The sequence below is a fragment of the Lissotriton vulgaris genome, chromosome 2_1 (genome assembly GCF_964263255.1).
Source record: "Lissotriton vulgaris chromosome 2_1, aLisVul1.2, whole genome shotgun sequence".
In the NCBI taxonomy this organism is placed as follows: Eukaryota; Metazoa; Chordata; class Amphibia; order Caudata; family Salamandridae; genus Lissotriton; species Lissotriton vulgaris.
The window spans coordinates 1,306,424,133-1,306,445,392 of NC_141687.1; positions in this window are offsets into that span (position 1 = coordinate 1,306,424,133).

Sequence of the window (21,260 nt, forward strand, 5' to 3'; positions counted from 1 at the left end):
TATCCTGACGAAACATAAGAAATGAAACTCTGGACCCTTCAACATCCTACTCGACGTAGAAGACTGAAGAATCTCCCTTGTGGTCAAGGAGGGACCACCCTGTGCAAACAGGCACCATCCAGCACCTCGATGTTTGCTTTGTTGCAGGTCCCGCTGGAACTCAAGCGACAGAGACCAACAAGACCAAGCGTGCCTGCCTTATAACAGCCCGATCCACAGTCCCTGCAGAGCTGAGACCCGTGGAGGCGACCGGAAGCGTGGGGCCTGCCATCTTGGAAAAACCACGAGACGCTGACCGTGCAGCCCACGAGTGACCCTCGAAGCTGTACATTGGGGTTTGAGAAGCGCCAGCCCTGAGCCACTTTTGCACCGAAACTCACCCCTCTACACTCACCGAGTGCTGCGTGGGGCCCTTCTGCTTCTTTTGGCTCAACACGTTGGCCCGGTCACTTGCCCGCTGGCTTGTGGCCCCTGTGCTGACGAACTACAAAATCTAACTTGTGATTCTGGTTGCTCCAGACTTGCACCCTCTCCTCTGAAAAGGAGCACCCGCTCTGACCCTCCTGGTCCGAGTGAGAAGCAATCTTCCAGTCCTGCGTGGATTGCTCTTGCCAAGTGCTGTTTGCTCCAATCCTGAAGCCGACAGCGCCGACGGCGAGAGCCTTTGTGGGACAGCTCGTGACCCGCTCCTGGACGTCGCAGATGCCCTAGAGCCCACGTGGCAGCGGAGAGAAGCTCCTCGACAACCAGCTGATTGCGCCCGACATTGCCTGGTTCCATCCTGGTCACTGCTGAGTGACCCAGACTCTGTACCCTCTGCTTTCAGGCACTCTACAACTCTGATCCACCCTTGGATCACACCGGACACTTGGTGACGAAACCCGACACAACTTCGACCCTATGCACCCGGTTCCTGTGGGTGAGGTAACTCAACAACGCCGGTGTTCCCACACTGGTACACACCTCTAGTGTATGTGTCTTAAATTTCGTCCTTCTAGGTTAAGTGGAAGTCTCCTTAAACAGTAACTTTATAACTTTTATACACCATTGACTTTGCATTGGTGCATGTGTGTGCTTTAAGCCCTGCACCTGAATCCCGTGGGCTTTTTCCGACTTCAGCATTGCTAGTCCCGACTGCTCCCAGCGATGCCCTAGGCCTAACCACTGTTCGATTGGTATCTCTTATACCACTTTCTTAATATATGGTTTGAGTGGCCACCCGCCCTCATCCATAATTGTGCAACTTTCATATGTTTAACTGTGCTTTTGTTTTAACGCTTGTGCCCCTTTGCTCATAAAGAGTACTGGGGATTATTCTAGTACATATATTTTTATAATATATACTTGTGTGGGTTCCTTTCATATGGTATTAAAGTATTGTGATTGGTAAAACAGCTCGCCTAACACGACCTCTTGAGTTTAGCCTTTAAGGCTGCTTATTCCATGCTACCACTAGGATAGCTTGTCTAATAAGGTTGACTTACAACCAGACACCATAAGGGATTGTTTGGACTGATACAAGGTGGTTCCAGAATTGGAAACATCACATATCAGGCCAACTTCTCACAACGAGGTTGCCTTTAAACACCAGTGGGGCAGGCTCCGTTAAAGTTCATGGTTTATTAATGTTAAAGTGTGTATGTGGGAGTCGATCTGAAAATGGTTGATTGTGGAACTTCAATTCGAAAGGAGTGTGGCAGTGGACTTTTATGTCTCGAAGCCTGATCATGTTCTGTGACTATTTGTTTGAAGTGTACTTCATGGTATGACTAACACTGTATGATCGCCTATCGGGAATAACTTTTGTGGTGCCACGAAAACATTGATCATTCGCAAAAAACCCAGTGGCGTAACAAAACTTTAGGGGGCCCCCCTGCAAAGCACATGGAGGGGGCACCTCCATGGCGGCCTGGCCGACAACCTACCACTTTGCCTTACCTCCCAGAACTCTAGTATATTTTGATTTGACTTCAGCATGACATGGCCATGTTTTCTATCATGTTCACCAGTCCCCAGTCCCCCGCATAGTGTACCTCGGCATTGGCATCAGTGCTTTCAATAAACATTATCTGATTCAAATAGGAATATCAAACTGAAAGCAGCAGATGCAAACCAAAAAACAGGTTCTCTCGAACTCTGAGTCGGTAATGCAGACCTATGGAGGGCCCAGGTCAGCTACCGTTCCTTACTCTTTGTCGTGTTGATCATTTGTAGTTTCATTTAGTGCCTACCAGACCCAGTTGTGACCAAGGCAAGCGCTTTATATAAAGGACAAATATGTGCAAATCTATGTGATTGAATCGGACAAAAGTGTTTTAGACTTAGAATCCTAGGTTTTCAATAGCACAATTCGTCCTAGGAGATATTGCTGGAACAGTAGAGGGTCTCCGTTCATTTTTGGAAACCTCAAAAGAGGTGTGTGCGTCTGGATGAATGTTTCCATTTCCAGCGGCAAGGCCTCGCCGGGGAATTCATCCGAGCCCCTCTCACCACGAGGTGGTTCATGCTAGGATGGGTGTACGTCTCTGTACTCTATGCTGGCCGGATCAGACGTCAGCAGAGCCCACAATGGCATCACAGGCAATGAACGGACAACATCCTCACTAGATATTCCCAAAGGTCTCCATTAACAAGGTATAGATTACGTCTGTGAGGTTTACATTTCACTGGTGAGATTGAACCGATGTATTTGTTTTTTGTAGTTTTGCAGAATTATTCCAGACTATACCCAAATAATCTCCAGATTGAGGCTCCTGGCTGAGTGAGTCCCCAGACCCTACACGTGTACAGTGTCAATGTTAAGGCTTTGTGACCGGTGTATCGTGCGTTGTGCCTTTCCCACCCCTTTTCTACCCACTCCGCAAACTTGCAAGGCCCTGTTGGTTCTTTGTTTACACCCTAGTCCACGTCCCCTTAAGTAACTGAAGCTGGGCCTGGTGGCTTAGTGGATTAATACATCCACTGTGGGGGCCTGTGTCCTTGTGGTCACAGGTTTAAACCCCAGCAGACCTTTTATCCTTCTGAGGTCGATAAAATGAGTTCCATTGAGTTGGGTAAAGATAAATATCTGTAATTCAGCACAAAGATACAATTGGGTAAATGTGCGTTTTTCAAATACACTTTATCTGCACATTCAAGTTTGGACACACCACTGGCAAAGTTTGGATGTCACACACTCATAACTCCAGCCCACTCCGGTGGCACCTGCTAGCCCTCCGTGGAGGAGTCTTTGTACACCTTAAACAGTAAATGTAGGACTGCAGAAAACTCACCCATGCAGCTCTGGCTGCGCCTTTATGCGTTGTGCCCTAATGCTGAGACCCGCTTGAGTCTAAGAGCCGAGTGTGCAAAAAATATCACCCATGGGGTACATGTGTCCACGTGGTTTATGAACAATGAAATCCTCATGAACTCTCTACATTTAAAGGTAGTCTGAAACTGGCAAGGGATATTTAACTAGTAACACTACTGGCAGGCAGCTGATTGCGCGCTGCAGTTTTCACAAAAAAGCAAATTATTGTTAACACGTGCTGCAGCCTGCAGTGCAGAATCTGACTCCGCTTTCCAGGCCGCGAGCTGCGGCGCTGGGTAATTACCGTGGAGGCAGGCTGACTGACCAGGCCTGGACGCCGCCCTCCTCAGATTCCAGAAGGTCACGACTCTGACCGCACCATCTTTGTGCCACTCGTAACTGTTGAAGTGTGTTACTCTCACTGTGGCCCCCCTTTATGCCAGGTCTGTGACCTCAGACCTCCGTGCCCCAATTTTCAGTCTGCCTAGAGAGTTAGCACCACTGAACTCTGCTCTTGGCCTCACTTTAAGGCCCCTTGGCCCCTCTCTGTTTGTGTTTCACTGGCAGTAGCTTCAGGGTGCCTGTCTGCGTTCACCTTTTCTCCCTGTCACTCTCTCCTCCCTGTGTGTCGCTGCCCGCAATTCCTTGCTGCAGGCCACCCATCTCCCTCTGCCTCTCCCTGCAGGACGTGTGTGTCAGTCTTAACAGCCTCTCTGTGCATGTCATGTCTCTGCCTCACCCCCGTCCGCCGGAGCTAGTTGACTTGCACGTCACCCTTCTTCTCTAGACCCCTCTTTCTAGAATCTAACCCCTGGTGCTTTCTGCTGCAAGAGTGTGCCACAAAGCCCCCACTGTATTTCAGACCACACATCTCTTTCTCTGCCACCTCCTGTCCTAGTCTGTCAGCACTAGTGAGCTTATTTTGCAAGCTTCTAGCACCTTTCTATAACTCCCTGGACTCACTGTGCTCATGGCGGCACTAGCTACCGGGCGTTTTGGCATGCTGCCAAGCTGGGGGCTGATGTCACTGCAGTGGGAGCTAATTTTGTTGGAGACCTGCGTGTGCTTCGAAATAAACAAAGCAAAGCGAATTTTGTTCAGCACACGCAGGTCCCCATCAAGGAAATCAGCCCCCAGCTCGGCAGCATGGCAAAACGTCTGGTAGCCAGTCTGGCCCTGCCTGTGCTCCACAGGTGTGTGCTGACAGTGAAATATTGGTGCAAACCACACCTGGTTTTCTCCCCTCCTCTCTGTCCTCTTCTTCTGACTGAGTGAGTCCATGCTAGGGAGCTCTTGCTGTGTCTCGGACAACACCTCTACCCTAATCCTCTCTCATGACACTTTTTTCCCCCATCTCTGCCTCGCCCTTCATCAGCTGTCCAGGTTTGTCAGTGCCAGCGACCCGCTGCGTGCTGCTTCTTTAACCCCTCTCTGCCCGAGTGTGCCAATGTGCTCTCTCTGCCCCAGTCACTGGCACCCCTCTCTCTCCATCACTCGGCAATCTTTTAGTGAGTGCCACACCTCTTTCTCTCACCACCCGCCCTCCCCTTCCACCTTAGCATGACACTGACACGGATCTGCTGCATGCCTCGGACTCCTCTCGCCACCCCCCCCGTCCGAGTTTGCCGTGGCCGGGCGTTCTCAGTGTATCCTTCCTCTTTCTCTGCCACCAGGCCCTCTCTCTGGTAGTCTTAGTGGTTGCAGCGCTTACTTTCTAACTCACCCTCTCCCTGCCACTCCCCACCTTCTCTGCTGTCCTAATGTGACCTCACTATGGATCGGCTTAATGGCGCTCTCTGCTCTTACCGCCCCCCTCATGCCCAAGATGTGCCAGTGTGCCCTCGCTGCCTGCACCGCTCTAATCTCCCCAGTACTCCTTCCCCTCTCACCTGCCTCAACTTTGATCGCGCCCTCTGAGCCTGCAGCTTGCCCCGTCTCGCCTCCCTGAGTGTGTCGGTAGGGTGGTCTATGCTCAGGCCATGTCTCCGCTCTCCCTTCACGCCTCTCTCTCTCCCCCTCTTGTTCCTGATGACCACCAACTACCCGACCACCTGCTGGGAGTCTGACTGGCGGCAGGGGCATGTCGAGGGAAGGCCTCGGGGCAGATCCCAGTCTACTGCCTGGTGTATGAGAGCAGTCTGCTGGCCACGGCGGCCGCCCTGGGGGTCTAAGGCAGCCCCTACTCCTCTGCGCCGGGCTAAGGCAACTACGTGACCTACGGCGCCGAGACGCCCACCTTCTACTCTCTTGGAAGTGTGAGGAGTGTGGGAGCGGCTCAGAGCAAGGCCACGAGGTGTGAGGAGCCCGGGCACGCTTGAGAGAGAACCACACTGTGTCCCAAATCTGAGTCTCCTCCAGGCCCGGTTCCAGGACTTGGGAACTGGGAGGGCCATGGGGAAGCATGGGTGGGCCATAAAGCCAAGTGGTTTTGCCCAGAGTCTCCCAGGTATGGTGTCTGAGAGCTGGGTCATGGCATGGCGGGTGGTCTTGTGGGCGGCATACCATATCTACTGCTGGCATCTGTCCACTCATTTTAACCTTTTATTTGTAGAGGTGTAAAGTTACTGACTGTATCTCATCTGCTTTCTCCACCTCACCCTTCTCTCTCTGTCCGTCCCTTCCCTCTCCTGAATTTCCTTTCCTTTCTCTATGCTTCACTCTATTGTCCTGCTCACCCACTCTCTACTTCCTCCCATCTCAGTCTTTCCTATCCGCCTGTTTCCCTGCAGCACCCTTCTTTCTCCATTTCACTCTCGTATATCTCTGCAGTCATCCTCTGATTTCTCTGCCTTATCCTACTTTCACTCTCTCCTGACCTCGCCATCCTCTCACTGTGCATCAATTTACTGTTAACTCCACTTCACCCTCCTCTCTACACCTTACCTTTCTCTCTCTTCCTTGCCCTTTTCCATCTTCCTCGCCCTTCTCTCTTTCTCGCCCTTCTCTCTTTCTCGCCCTCCTCTCCTTCTCACCCTGCTCTCCTTCTTGCTTGCCCTCCTCGGTCCTTCTGACTCACTGTCATCCCTTGTGCCTCAGATGCCCCTAATTACACTCACGTCTCTGCTTCACCGTCCCCTCTCTTCACTTCATCCTTCTCTCCCTCCACCTCACTCTCTTCTTTTAGCCTCACCTTCACGGCTGAGATCACCCATGAGCTGATGATGGATTATGAGGCAAATGTTACAAATCCAGAATTACGTATAAAATGTTATGCTGCAGAATTGCATAATTCCAGAGGCCCTAACTATAATCGATTTCTATTTATGTGATATAGTGAGAGAATTTGTTGGAAGAGTACAAATGCACAGTTACCGCTGCCCCAAAGTTAGGTGTCTGTTTTTAATTCCTTCTAATTATATTAGCTGACTCCTTCTTTTGTGATCACCTAGGGACACTACGAGTAGGAAGGATAGTGGCAGCACATGTTGCCACGGCTGCCATGGAATTGTTGCCAGTGCTTTTCTTTGTATAACTTAACAAGTCTTTTCAATTAAGAACGGACAAAACTTTGCCAGAGGCAGTGTTGCAGAGGAATATTTCTCTGCATTCTGAGAAAAAAACAAAAAAAGGAAAGCTCATTCCTTAGCCTTCTCCATGCCTCGATCAATATATATGGTAAGGCAAAATCTCATATAATCATTTTGCCATTAATAAAAAGTTCATATCATCTGATGGCTCTCAGGGCCTTTTAGTGGGGCCTTACGCATAAATATAATCTTCCAAGACGGTAGCAATATGGATGACACTATGGCCATCATGATAGTTTATCAAAGACTTTGACTGTCTATGTGGCTGACAAAATCTTCTTTAGATACTTGTGCAGGCAATATGTCCTCTGAGGTAATTACCATCTTTCAGGCTGGAATGAGGTGTCTTAGGTTAGAGCAATTGACTTACTTGTAGATGGAGGGAAGCTATTTAACCTGTTTCCCTGCTCTCTGTGAGTGAGACTCTGATACTCAAGATGGACTGCTGTTTAGAAACTGTGTTCTTCTAACTCTAGCCCTCTTTAAATAGGAGCCCAATGCTTTCAATGGTGCAGAGTATATTCCCACTACACCTTCTACTTGCTGTGGAGTCATATTCACAGATATTTACCTGGTGTGTAATTGCTGATGTCTGGTCCTCCGGTGTAATCGTCTCCCAGGGCTATTGGTCAAGTGGTGCCATTACATCACAAAGCTACAGCAGGATGTCTTCTGACATGAGGGCCAACCAGTTGCTTCTTCTAACTCTAGCCCTCTTTAAATAGGAGCCCAATGCTTTTAATGGTGCAGAGTATATTCCCATTACACCTCCTACTTGCTGTGGAGTCATATTCCCAGATACTTACCTAGTGTGTAATTGCTGATGTTTGGTCCTCCAGTGTAATCGTCTCCCAGGGCGATTGGTCAAGTGGTGCCATTACATCACAAAGCTACAGCAGGATGTCTTCTGACAGGATGTATGATGATACAACGCATGTTATTACAACGCATCCTTTTACAACGCATTTTTTACAACGCAAAATATATTACAACGCAATATTTTACAACGAATACTATTACAACGCAATATAGAGTAACTAATGAAAAAGTACCAAAACAACGAAATCTATTAAAACGCATACCATTACAACGCATTTAAATTATATATATATATATTTTTTTGTAATATAAAATCTGGCACGGGATGCAGGGAAATTAGGGGTTTTGGGGCATAAGTGTTTTAAAATATGGTGATGAACTACACGGAAAAGCACTGAATTTCTAAAAAATACTTACATTTTAATCAGATTATTTATTTAATAAATTAAATAATAAAAAAAAAAAATTTAAATAGTAAAATAAATACTGGGACGGGAAGCAGGGAAATTAGGGGTTTTGGGGCATAAGTGTTTTAAAATATGGTGATGAACTACACGGAAAAGCAATGAATTTCTTAAAAATTTTTAGATTTAGAACGGATAATTAAATTATTTAATAAATTAAATAAATAAATATTTTTTTTAAAATAGTAAAATAAATACTGGGACGGGATGCAGGGAAATTAGGGGTTTTGGGTGGGGAAGTGTATTAAAATGTAGTAATAAACTGCACGGAAATGATGCAAAATCATAGAGATACTCAAATTAATACTCGAGTAACGTAATAAATACTCGGGTAACAAAATAAATACTCATATTTATGAAAATTGACATATTTCACCGAGATAACGATTTACTTTAAAAAAGTACGTGAAAACGATTAATAAATAAAAGAAAAACAAACTTTGAAGAGAAACAAATATTTAACTTACAGAGAACCGCCATTTTAAGCATAGTAGAATAAAATTAAGTCCATCTACCATTTCCATGACATAAAATATTAACAATACTTTCAAAATGGATGCCAGAACGGAACGAAACTGTCAAAACTTTACTTCAAAACAAAACATTTTAAATTATACATTTTCAGATCATATGAATGAAAATAAAATTGTAAACGTAACGGTGTAAATTAGAGAAATAATGATGCTACTTTCGAAAAGGTATAAATACATGCAAGCCACCATTTTTAAGTCAGTTGATTATCAACTAGCAGTGTGACCAGACGTGAAAACCTGACCCTCTGACCTCTTCAACTTAATATCAACCAAAGCGAACTTTGAAGCATTTATCAATCACATTGAAGTAAGTTAATAAAACGACGTTATGAAATGTTTAATTATAGCACTTCAGCAGCAATATGTTAAAAAAATATATTATTAAAATAGAATAAATAATGGAATATTAACCATTAACTAAGGAAATACTTGAAAATATTGACAAAATCCTGTAACGATTCTGAAAAAGAAATAAACGTTAATAATATAAAAACGATGTAATTTTTTTAAAGAAAATGTTCTATTCAGAAATATACTATATTTTTTAAAAAACGACACAAAATATTTATTTCATTTTTAAACAGTTCTCCAACCAAGTGAGACGATAAAACCAGCTTTTCAAAATAAAGTTTATATTCTAAACAACGAGATTACTCAGCATGATTGGAAAAAAAGGTACTTTTTTTTACTAATTTACAAAAAAAACAGAAGTAAAGACCTTACATTCCATCCGATTAAATAATCCATTACTTAAAATTATTCTTTTCTCACAGAAAAACGAAGTTGGTTGAAAAAAAACACATTCTTTTCGAAATACAATCATCAAGATTTAAAGAAGGTAATTTTTAATAAATGTAATTAAAGTATTAATATAACGTGAAATAATGCCATTACAAACAGATTTTTAAATTCTAAATACTAGTTGAAAATACAACAGTACAGAAAGTGTGAAATAATGTAGATTTTTTTTAATTTAAAACTTGTCAGTTATTACTAGATCACAATCAATCAAACAGATTTCCTTTAAATGTTTAATATATTTTTTAGATAGTCAAATTTATCTTCTGAAGCACTGCCAAGTAGAAAAAAAACCTGAGAATACCAGTCGACAAAGCAAGTCAAAGAAAAACATATCAAAAAACTAGGACTATCAGTAAGGTAAGTGCTGGATAGTGTAAAAGTGCCACTAACAATTCTTATTCCAGTAATGTGCATTAGTAGAGTAAATGCATAAGCATAAGCAAAAAAACATGCCAGTTTACTAAGCCTCCCCCCTCCCACACCCTGAAAAAACAACCAATAAATACATAACTAAATAAAGCAAGACAGAGTGGTCACACAGTGGCCAGATTGGTTTAATCTAGACTCAAAACATTAGCTCCACCTTACAGAGTTTGCCAGTGAAGTGTTTCATTTCTTTTCATGTCCTTTGCTTTTGATGCAAAACCACTCATTGATTTCCTTAAAATATTTTAAATATATTTTAGATACTCGAATTTATCTTCCGAAGCACTGCCAAGTAGAAAAAAAACAGAGAATACCAGTCGACAAAGCACGTCAAAGAAAAACATATCAAAAAACTAGGACTATCAATAAGGTAAGTGCTGGATAGTGTAAAAGTGCCACTAACAATTCTTATTCCAGGAAAGTGCATGAGTAGGGTAAGTGCTGGATAGTGTACGGGAGCCACTTACTATTCTAACTCCAGAAAAGTGCATGAGTACGGTAAGTGCAGGATAGTGTAAGGGTGCCACTTACTATTCTAACTCCAGGAAAGTGCATCAGTAGGGTAAGTGCTGGATAGTGTAGGGGTTCCAACTTACTATTCTAACTCCAGGAAAGTGCATGAGTAGGGTAAGTGCTGGATAGTATAGAGGTGCCAATTACTATTCTAACTCCAGGAAAGTGCATGAGTAGGGTAAGTGCTGGATAGTATAGAGGTGCCAATTACTATTCTAACTCCAGGAAAGTGCATGAGTAGGGTAAGTGCTGGATAGTGTATGAGTGCCACTTACTATTGTAACTCCCGCAAAGTGCATGAGTAGGGTAAGTGCTGGATAGTATAGAGGTGCCAATTACTATTCTAACTCCAGGAAAGTGCATGAGTAGGGTAAGTGCTGGATAGTATAGAGGTGCCAATTACTATTCTAACTCCAGGAAAGTGCATGAGTAGGGTAAGTGCTGGATAGTGTAAGAGTAAAACTTAATAATAAAACTCCTTTAAAGTGCATGAGTAGGAAAAGTGCTGGATAGTGTAGGGGTGCCGCTTACTATTCTAACTCAAGGAAAGTGTATGAGTAGGGTAAGTGCTGGATAGTGTAGAGGTGCCACTTACTATTCTAACTCCAGGAAAGTGCATGTGTACGATAAGTGCCAGATAGTGTAAGAGTAAAACTTAATAATAAAACTCCTTTAAAGTGTATGAGTAGGGAAAGTGCTGGATAGTGTACGGGAGCCACTTACTATTCTAACTCCAGAAAAGTGCATGAGTACGGTAAGTGCAGGATGGTGTAAGGGTGCCACTTACTATTCTAACTCCAGGAAAGTGCATAAGTAGGGTAAGTGCTGGATAATGTAGGGGTGCCATTTACTATTCTAAATCCAGGAAAGTGCATGAGTAGGGTAAGTGCTGGATAGTGTAGGGGTTCTAATTATTATATTAACTCCAGAAAGTGCATGAGTACAGTAAGTGCTGGATAGTGTAGGGGTGCCACTTACTATTCTAACTCCAGGAAAGGGCATGAGTAGGGTAAGTGCTGGATAGTGTAGGGGTGACACTTACTATTGTAACTCCAGGAAAGTGCAATAGTAGGATAAATGTTGGATAGTGTAAGGGTGCCACTTACTATTCTAACTCCAGGAAAGTGCATGAGTAGCATAAGTACTGGATAGTGTAGGGATGCCACTTATTATTCTAACTCCAAGAAAGTGCATGAGTAGGGTAAGTGCTGGATAGTGTAGGGGTGCCATTTACTATTCTAACTCCAGTAAAGTACATGAGTAGGGTAAGTGGTGGATAGTGAAGAGGTGCCATTTACTATTCTAACTCCAGGAAAGTGCATGCGTAGCGTAAGTGCTGGATAGTGTAGGGGTGCCACTTAGTATCCTAACTCAAGCAAAGTGCATGAGTAGGGTAAGTGCTAGATAGTGTAAGGGTGTCACTTACTATTCTAACTCCAGGAACGTACATAAGTAGGGTAAAAGCTGAATAGTGTAGGGGTACCACTTACTATTGTAATTCCAGAAAAGTGCATAAGTAGGGTAAGTGCTGGATAGTGTAGGGGTGCCAATTACTATTCTAACTCCAGAAAAGTGCATGAGAATGGGAAGTGATGAATAATGGAGAGGTGCCACTTACTATTCTAACTCCAAAAATGAAAAAAAAAAAAATATACAGTTTAAATTTTTTAAAGAAAAACATAGAAAAACATAGTCATTTTTATTATCTCTTTTCATTTTTTCTACAGATAATGTCAAGCCAGGCCACAGCATCTTACACAAAATCAAGGAAAGGAAGCAGACTTCTTAAACATTGTGGATATATATATTGTAATGAAAGGATAAGTGAACCAAGGAGACATTGGAGGTGTGTGCAATATTATTCTTCCCGTTGCAGCGGCAGAGCGGTTACTGTTGGTGACAACGTAATCAAAACAACTGAACATAACCACTCTGCCTCTGCAATGGAGATAGAAATACGCGAAACAATAAACAAAATGAAAGAGATTGCATCCACCTCCAATGAAACTCCTGGTCAAATTTTAAGAGAGGTTGCACAACATGTCCCTGGACATATTGCTTGTAATATGCCTACTATACCCAATTTGCGTAGAATTATTAAACGTAAAAAGCAGGCAAGTAACACTCACACAGTTACTCCTCAAACTTTTGCTGACATAATCATTCCTCATGATTTAACTCTTTCTTTCTCTAATGAACCTTTCTTACTCTATGACAACCAAGACCCTCCTAAACGTATTTTAATTTTTAGCACTACCCGTAACCTTTTTAAATTAGAGAATACTGAAATTTGGATGATGGATGGGACGTTTAAATGTACGCCCCATCCTTTCACCCAAATTTACAGCATTCATGCACAGATTAACAAAAATGTAGTTCCCTTAGTGTATAGTTTGCTACCAGATAAGCAATCTGCAACCTACACTGAATTTTTGTCAGTGATTAAAGAGAAAACATCCGGAAAAAGTCCTAGGAAAATCATTATAGATTTTGAATTGACTATGATCAATGTGATCAACAAATTGTACGTGGATACCCAAATTCAGGGATGTTTTTTTCATTTTTCCCAGGCATATTGGCGTAAACTTCAAAAAACATCCCTGGTTTCAGATTACTGCTCAGATAGCAAACTACAGGTTGAATTAAAGAAATTAACAGCACTTTGTTTTGTACCTCTGAAAGTGTAGATGAGTACTACACTGCAATTTCTGAATCAGAATATTTTGTCAAACGAAGAAAAATTGGCACCCTTGTTAAATTACTTTGAGGACACATGGATTGGGCCTCTAAGCAGATCGGGTCGCAGGAGGAAGCCACGTTTCCATGTGGAGTGGTGGAACTGCTACCAAACCTGCTTGGAAGGAGGTGCCAAAACAAACCATGCCATAGAGGGATGGCACAACTCCTTCAGTCATACAATTGGCAAACATCATCCAAATTTCTTCTCTTTTTTTGAAAACTTTGAAGAAGGAGCAAAGTTTTCAAGAAATGAGACTTGCACAGGCATTAACAGGTAGCCTAAATCCACGACCTTCAAGACAAACAAAGGAGATGTCCGAGAGACTATTGGCAGTACTTCAACAATTTTCGTTGAGTGTGGCATTAGACTACCTGGAAAATGTTGCTAACATATTACATTTCTAATCAATAAACACAAACTTACTTTCCTGCTTTGTCCTAAAATTATTTTTTACACATTTAATTCAATTGGAATTTTTTTAAAACAATTTTAAAATTAATATTCGTCGGGTTCCCTTACCTTAAGAAGTCTTCTTTTTTTCTGCTGCAGCATTTACAAATGGAGACAAATCCATTAGGAATTTCTTTGCAAAAAAAACCCTTACAATCCATTGATGTCACTCTTCTCCTTCTTTTATATTTTTTAAACAATTTTTATTCCATTAAATTTAAAATGGAATATATTTACTTTTGAAAACATTTTGAACGTTCCATTTAAAATAACCACATTTTCCTCACCACTTAATTTTTCAAAAGTGATGCTGGCTTGAAGTTAATTTGTAAAAAATACCTAGTTATTTAAAAAAGTGTTGAATTATATATTTGACATATTTTCCTGAATAGGAAAAAAAAGAACAATGTTCTTATCTGTAAAAGTTTTACCTCCAAAAATGACAAAAATGTAACAAAATATTTTGAATCAATTCTTTTTCATTTTGAAATTAATAAATCGTTACTTTAATGCATTTTCAGAGTAAAGCATTCCTCATTAATTTTCCCCAAATTTTTTTCCTTTTTTCTGTACTTTTTCAAACAGAAAAATTTCGATCTTGAAAACAAATCCATCTTCCTTTCCGAAATCCTTTTGCATTCTTATTTTTTCAGAAAATCCTTTACTGTTAAATGTGACGTTCCCAACCTGTAAATTAATTTTTCAAGGTTAAGTAACATCACAACCTAACTGGATTTTTTCTCGCTAACTAAATAATATTTTATCATATTCCAACAAAACCGTCTTCGAAACACAAATCCATTGGCATTCATCTATTTTTGAAAAAAATCCCTTAAAACAAAATTTGATGTTGGCAACCTGTAAAATAATTTTTAAGGTTATGTTACATCACATCCTAACTAGATTTTTTCTCGCTGACTAAATCATTTTATATTTGAATCAATTTTTTCTTTAAAACAACACGCAAAATAATTCCTTTTAATTCCTGGCCTATTAAATATGAAACCAAAGCAACCAATCAAACCACATAAACGAAAATATCAACCATTTAATCTAAATGCATCTCTCTTCGGTTTTCACACTAGCAATTCAAAAAAAGTTTTCTTTTTTACGAACCAAGCCAAAAGCAATCATTTTTCAAAAATATCAAAACTATCCTATTACTCTTCTACAAACTTTCAATAGCAATACATGTCTATCTCTACACAAAACATTTAACGTTCAAAATGTTTTCAAATAATTTAACAATAACTTATTTATCTATCTTTACCCATAACTTTAATCGTAACATAACCCGACGAAGGCATATACAAGTAAAATGTTCGGCGACATGTTGAATTAAAACACAATACAACTTTTTTTAAAACCGCAACCTCTCCTTGTCCTTTCATTACAATATATATACATTTTTATCTATGTTTTACTTTAAAGTTATTTAAGTTTCCTACCTTGAGCGCAGATAAGCTTCCAGCTGCTTCCAGCAATCGATGCAATCCAAGATGGCCGCTTACGTCGACGTAAACGTAACGACGTGATCAAAATCTAGCAAGATAAAAAAAGGACTATTTATTTAACTTTTATTTTTACAAAATAAAACAAAATAAATAAAAAAACTCATGGTCTTTCTACTTTTATTTTTATTAAATGTAACGTTTTAAATTATATTATGAGTACTAAAAATTATGTTTATTATCACTTACCAATATGCTAGTCTTGTTTCCATCTTCTCCCTCCTGCTTCTGTTGTTTTTTGACCTTACAATTCAGTTCCGCGGGTTACTATAGAGTAGTCATTTAAATAAATGAAGGACTAAACCATTAATTGAAATCAATGCAAAACCGTGGGAAATTTTCTAAAACTACATCTAAAAATATTCCTTTCAATTTTATAAAATGCAAAATATTATAAAATTATTTAAATAATAAAACAATTTTTTAATAACCTTTTTTCATTCAAAAAAAATATATATATATATATTTTTTTAATTTACAAGAGTATTATTTTTAAAAAATAAAAACAAATATATAAAGCTAATTATATTTTATTATAATTTATATTTCTTATATTAAACTTTACATTTAAATTTTTTCTAAATATTTTTTAAAAAAATTACTAGAAAATAAAGATAGATTAAAGAAATATATTTTCTAAAAAAATACCTGAGTATTAATTCTTCTTTTAATATCCATTTTTCCAACAAATATTATTATATATTTTTTCATATTTTAATATTTCCAGAAAAGATAACTGAGTATATAATCATCAAATTATATTCATTTTACCAAAATTAATTCAAAATATTAAAATAAATTAAATATAATAAATATAAATACTTAATTTTTATTACCATAATTTCCATCTGAAAATTAATAATAATTAGTTATTTTTTTTTATATCACTATTTCCAATAATAGAAATTATAATAAAAATAGTAAAAACAAAATATTTTCTTATAGAATACCTGAGTATTAATTCCAATAAATCAAACCAAAAGAAATATAATAAATATAAATACTTATTTTTTATTACCATAATTTTCATCTGAAAATTAATAATAATTAGTTAATTTTTTTATATCACTATTTCCAATAATAGAAATTATAATACAAATAGTAAAAACAAAATATTTTCTTATAGAATACCTGAGTATTAATTCTAATAAATAAAACCATTTTCCTTACATTTTAAAATCTCAAAAAAAGAATATTAATTCTTCAAATTAAATTTATTAATAAATATTTACGATATAAAAACATGCGTTGTAATAGCACTTGCGTTGTAGAAGCATGCATTGTAATAACAGGCACATCACAAAGCTACAGCAGGATGTCATCTGACATGAGGGCCAATCAGTTGCCTAGTACGCAATAGGATACATGTATCATGGTATAGAAAAGGGAGCAATGTAGACCGGATGCCCAGCTGAAGACTAAGGTGGTGAGATGAAAGGACCTAGGCCATTATTTGAGACTTCTACATTTGTTTGAAGGAGTGGTTGATAAGAACATTCTGAAATTCTCTATAGGTTAACTGATAGGGATGTGCTAAAATGAAGATGTTAGAATCTGTTTTTCATAGTTGTTATTATTCCCACGAACCATAGCATTAACCTTCCTCCCTTAACTTATCAGATCACTGAATTGCAATAGTGTACCATAACCTAAAATATTTCCTGTGAGAAGGGTACGCGATCTCTTGGCTGCCAAAGAGATCTTTCTATCTAAGTCCTCATATAGGTGCTAGAGTTGTGTAGTGAGTACCAGCAAATGAGGCATAGGATTGAAAGAAGTCAGCTAGGTTGAAATCTAACTTGAGATTATTATTTTTAGTGAGCTTTGGATTTTCACAATATTAGATACGCCATAGTACTAATAATTGACGCTTTATAAAAATATTTTTGGGTAGTGTTGCATTTCTTTGGAAAGTGGACTTTTCCATCTGCAGATTATACTGAATGGCCAGCAGAGGCAGTGTTGCAGAGGAATATTTCTCCGCTTGCTGAGAAAAAAAAAAGAAAGCTCATTCCTCAGCCTTCTCCATGAATTGATCAATATATATGGTAAGGCAAAATCTCATTTAATCATTTTGCCATTAATAAAAAGTTCATAGCATCTGATGGCTCTCAGTGCCTTTTAGTGGGGTCTTCCGCATAAATATAATGTTCCAAGACGGTAGCAATATGGATGACACTAGGGCCATCATGATAGTTTATCAAAGACTTTGACTGTCTATGTGGCTGACAAAATCCTCTTTAGATACTTGTGCAGGCAATATGTCCTCTGAGGTAATTACCATCTTTCAGGCTGGAATGAGGTATCTTAGGTTAGAGCAATTGACTTACTTTTAGATGGAGGGAAGCTATTTAACCTGTTTCCCTGCTCTCTGTGAGTGGGACTCTGATACTCAAGATGGACTGCTTTTTAGAAACTGTGTTCTTCTAAATCTAGCCCTCTTTAAATAGGAGCCCAATGCTTTCAATGGTGCAGAGTACTTTCCCATTACACCTCCTACTTGCTGTGGCGTCATATTCCCAGATACTTACCTAGTGTGTAATTGCGAATGTCTGGTCCTCCGGTGTAATCGTCTCCCAGGGTGATTGGTCAAGTGGTGCCATTACATCACAAAGCTACAGCAGGATGTCTTCTGACATGAGGGCCAATCAGTTGCTTCTTCTAACTCTAGCCCTCTTTAAATAGGAGCCCAATGCTTTCAATGGTGCAGAGTATATTCCCATACACCTCCTACTTGCTGTGAATTCATATTCCCAGATACATACCTAGTGTGCAAGTGCTGATGTCTGGTCCTCCGGTGTAATATTCTCCCAGGGCGATTGGTCAAATGGTGCCATTACATCACAAAGCTACAGCAGGATGACTTCTGACAGGATGTATGATGGTACAACGCATGTTATAACAACGCATGCTTTTACAACGCATTTTTTACAACTCAAAATATATTACAACGCAATATTTTACAACGAATACCATTACAACGCAATATAGAGTAACTAATGAAAAAGTACCAAAACAACAAAATCTATTAAAACGCATACCATTACAACGCATTTAAATTATATATATATATATATATATATATATATATATATATATATATATATATATATATTTTTTGTAATATAAAATCTGGCACGGGATGCAGGGAAATTACGGGTTTTGGGTGGGGAAGTGTTTTAAAATATGGTGATAAACTACACGGAAAAGCACAGAATTTCTAAAAAAAAATACTTACATTTTAATCAGATAATTTATTTATTTAATAAATTAAATAAATAAATTTTTTTTTTAAATAGTAAAATAAATACTGGGATGGAAAGCAGGGAAATTAGGGGTTTTGGGTGGGGAAGTGTATTAAAATGTAGTAATAAACTGCACGGAAATGCTGCAAAATCATAGAAATATTCAAATTAATACTAGAGTAACATAATAAATATTTGAGTAACAAAATAAATACTCATATTTATGAAAATTGACATATTTCACAGAGATAATGATTTACTTTAAAAAAGTACGTGAAAACGATTAATAAATAAAAGAACAACAAACTTTGAAGAGAAACAGAAATATTTTAATTACAGAGAACCGCCATTTTAAGCATAGTAGAATAAAATTAAGTCCATCTACCATTTCCATGACATAAAATATTAACAATACTTTCAAAATGGATGCCAGAACGGAACGAAACTGTCAAAACTTTACTTCAAAACAAAACATTTTAAATTATACGTTTTCACATCATATGAATGAAAATAAAATTGTAAACGTAACGGTGTAAATTAGAGAAATAATGATGCTACTTTCGAAAAGGTATAAATACATGCAAGCCACCATTTTTAAGTCAGTTGATTATCAACTAGCAGAGTGACCAGACGTGAAAACCTGACCCTCTGACCTCTTCAACTTAATATCAACCAAAGCGAACTTTGAAGCATTTATCAATCACATTGAAGTAAGTTAATAAAACGACGTTATGAAATGTTTAATTATAGCACTTCAGCAGCAATATGTTAAAAAAATATATTAAAATAGAATAAATAATGGAATATTAACCATTAACTAAGGAAATACTTGAAAATATTGACAAAATCCTGTAACGATTCTGAAAAATAAATAAACGTTAATAATATAAAAACGATTTAATTTTTTTTAAGAAAATGTTCTATTCAGAAATATACTATATTTTTTAAAAAACGACACAATATTTATTTCATTTTTAAACAGTTCTCCAACCAAGTGAGACGATAAACCAGCTTTTCATAATAAAGCTTATATTCTAAACAACGAGATTACTCCGCACAATTGAAAAAAGGTACTTTTTTTACGAATTTACAAAAAAACAGAAGTAAAGACCTTATATTCCATCCGATTAAATAATCCATTCCTTAAAATTCTTTTCTCACAGAAAAGCGAAGTTGGTTTAAAAAAACCACATTCTTTTCGAAATACAATCATCAAGATTTAAAGAAGGTAATTTTTAATAAATGTAATTAAAGTATTAATAAAACATGAAATAATGCCATTACAAACAGATTTTTTAATTCTAAATACTAGTTGAAAATACAACAGTACAGAAAGTGTGAAATAATGTAGATTTTTTTTTATTTAAAACTTGTCAGTTATTACTAGATCACAATCAATCGAAAACAGATTTCCTTTAAATGTTTAATATATTTTTTAGATAGTCAAATTTATCTTCTGAAGCACTGCCAAGTAGAAAAAAAAACTGAGAATACCAGTCGACAAAGCACGTCAAAGAAAAACATATCAAAACACTAGGACTATCAGTAAGATAATTGCTGGATAGTGTAAAAGTGCCACTAACAATTCTGATTCCAGTAATGTGCATTAGTAGAGTAAATGCATAAGCAAAAAAACATGCCAGTTTACTAAGCCTCCCCCCCCCACACCCTGAAAAAACAACCAATGAATACATAACTAAATAAAGCAAGACAGAGTGGTCACACAGTGGCCAGATTGGTTTAATCTAGACTCAAAACATTAGCGCCACCTTACAGAGTTTGCCAGTGAAGCGTTATATTTCTTTTCATGTCCTTTGCTTTTGAAGCAAAACCACTCATTGATTTCCTTAAAATGTTTAAAATATATTTTAGATACTCGAATTTATCTTCCGAAGCACTGCCAAGTAGAAAAAAAACTGAGAATACCAGTCGACAAAGCACGTCAAAGAAAAACATATCAAAAAACTAGGACTATCAGTAAGGTAAGTGCTGGATAGTATAAAAGTGCCACTAACAATTCTTATTCCAGTAATGTGCATTAGTAGAGTAAATGCATAAGCATAAGCAAAAACACATGCCAGTTTACTAAGCCTCCCCCCCCACACCCTGAAAAAACAACCAATGAATACATAACTAAATAAAGCAAGACAGAGTGGTCACACAGTGGCCAGATTGGTTTAATCTAGACTCAAAACATTAGCGCCACCTTACAGAGTTTGCCAGTGAAGCGTTATATGTCTTTTCATGTCCTTTGCTTTTGAAGCAAAACCACTCATTGATTTCCTTAAAATGTTTGAAATATATTTTAGATACTCGAATTTATCTTCCGAAGCACTGCCAAGTAGAAAAAAAACAGAGAATACCAGTCGACAAAGCACGTCAAAGAAAAACATATAAAAAAACTAGGACTATCAATAAGGTAAGTGCTGGATAGTGTAAAAGTGCCACTAACAATTCTTATTACAGGAAAGTGCATGAGTAGGGTAAGTGCTGGATAGTGTAAGGGTGCCACTTACTATTCAAACTCCAGGAAAGTGCATGAGTAGGGTAAGTGCTGGATAGTGAAGGGGTGCCACTTACTAATCAAACTCCAGGTAAGTGCATGAGTAGGATAAGTGCTAGATACTATAAGGGTGCCACTTACCCTACTCATGCACTTTCCTGGAGTTAGAATAGTAAATGGCATCCTATACTATCCAGCACTTACCCTACTCATGCACTTTCCTGGAGTTAGAATAGTAAGTGCTGGATAGTATAGGGTGCCATTTACTATTCTCACTCCAGGAAAGTGCATGAGTAGAGTAAGTGCTGGATAGTGAAGGGGTGCCACTTACTAATCAAACTCCAGGTAAGTGCATGAGTAGGATAAGTGCTAGATACTATAAGGGTGCCACTTACCCTACTCATGCACTTTCCTGGAGTTAGAATAGTAAATGGCA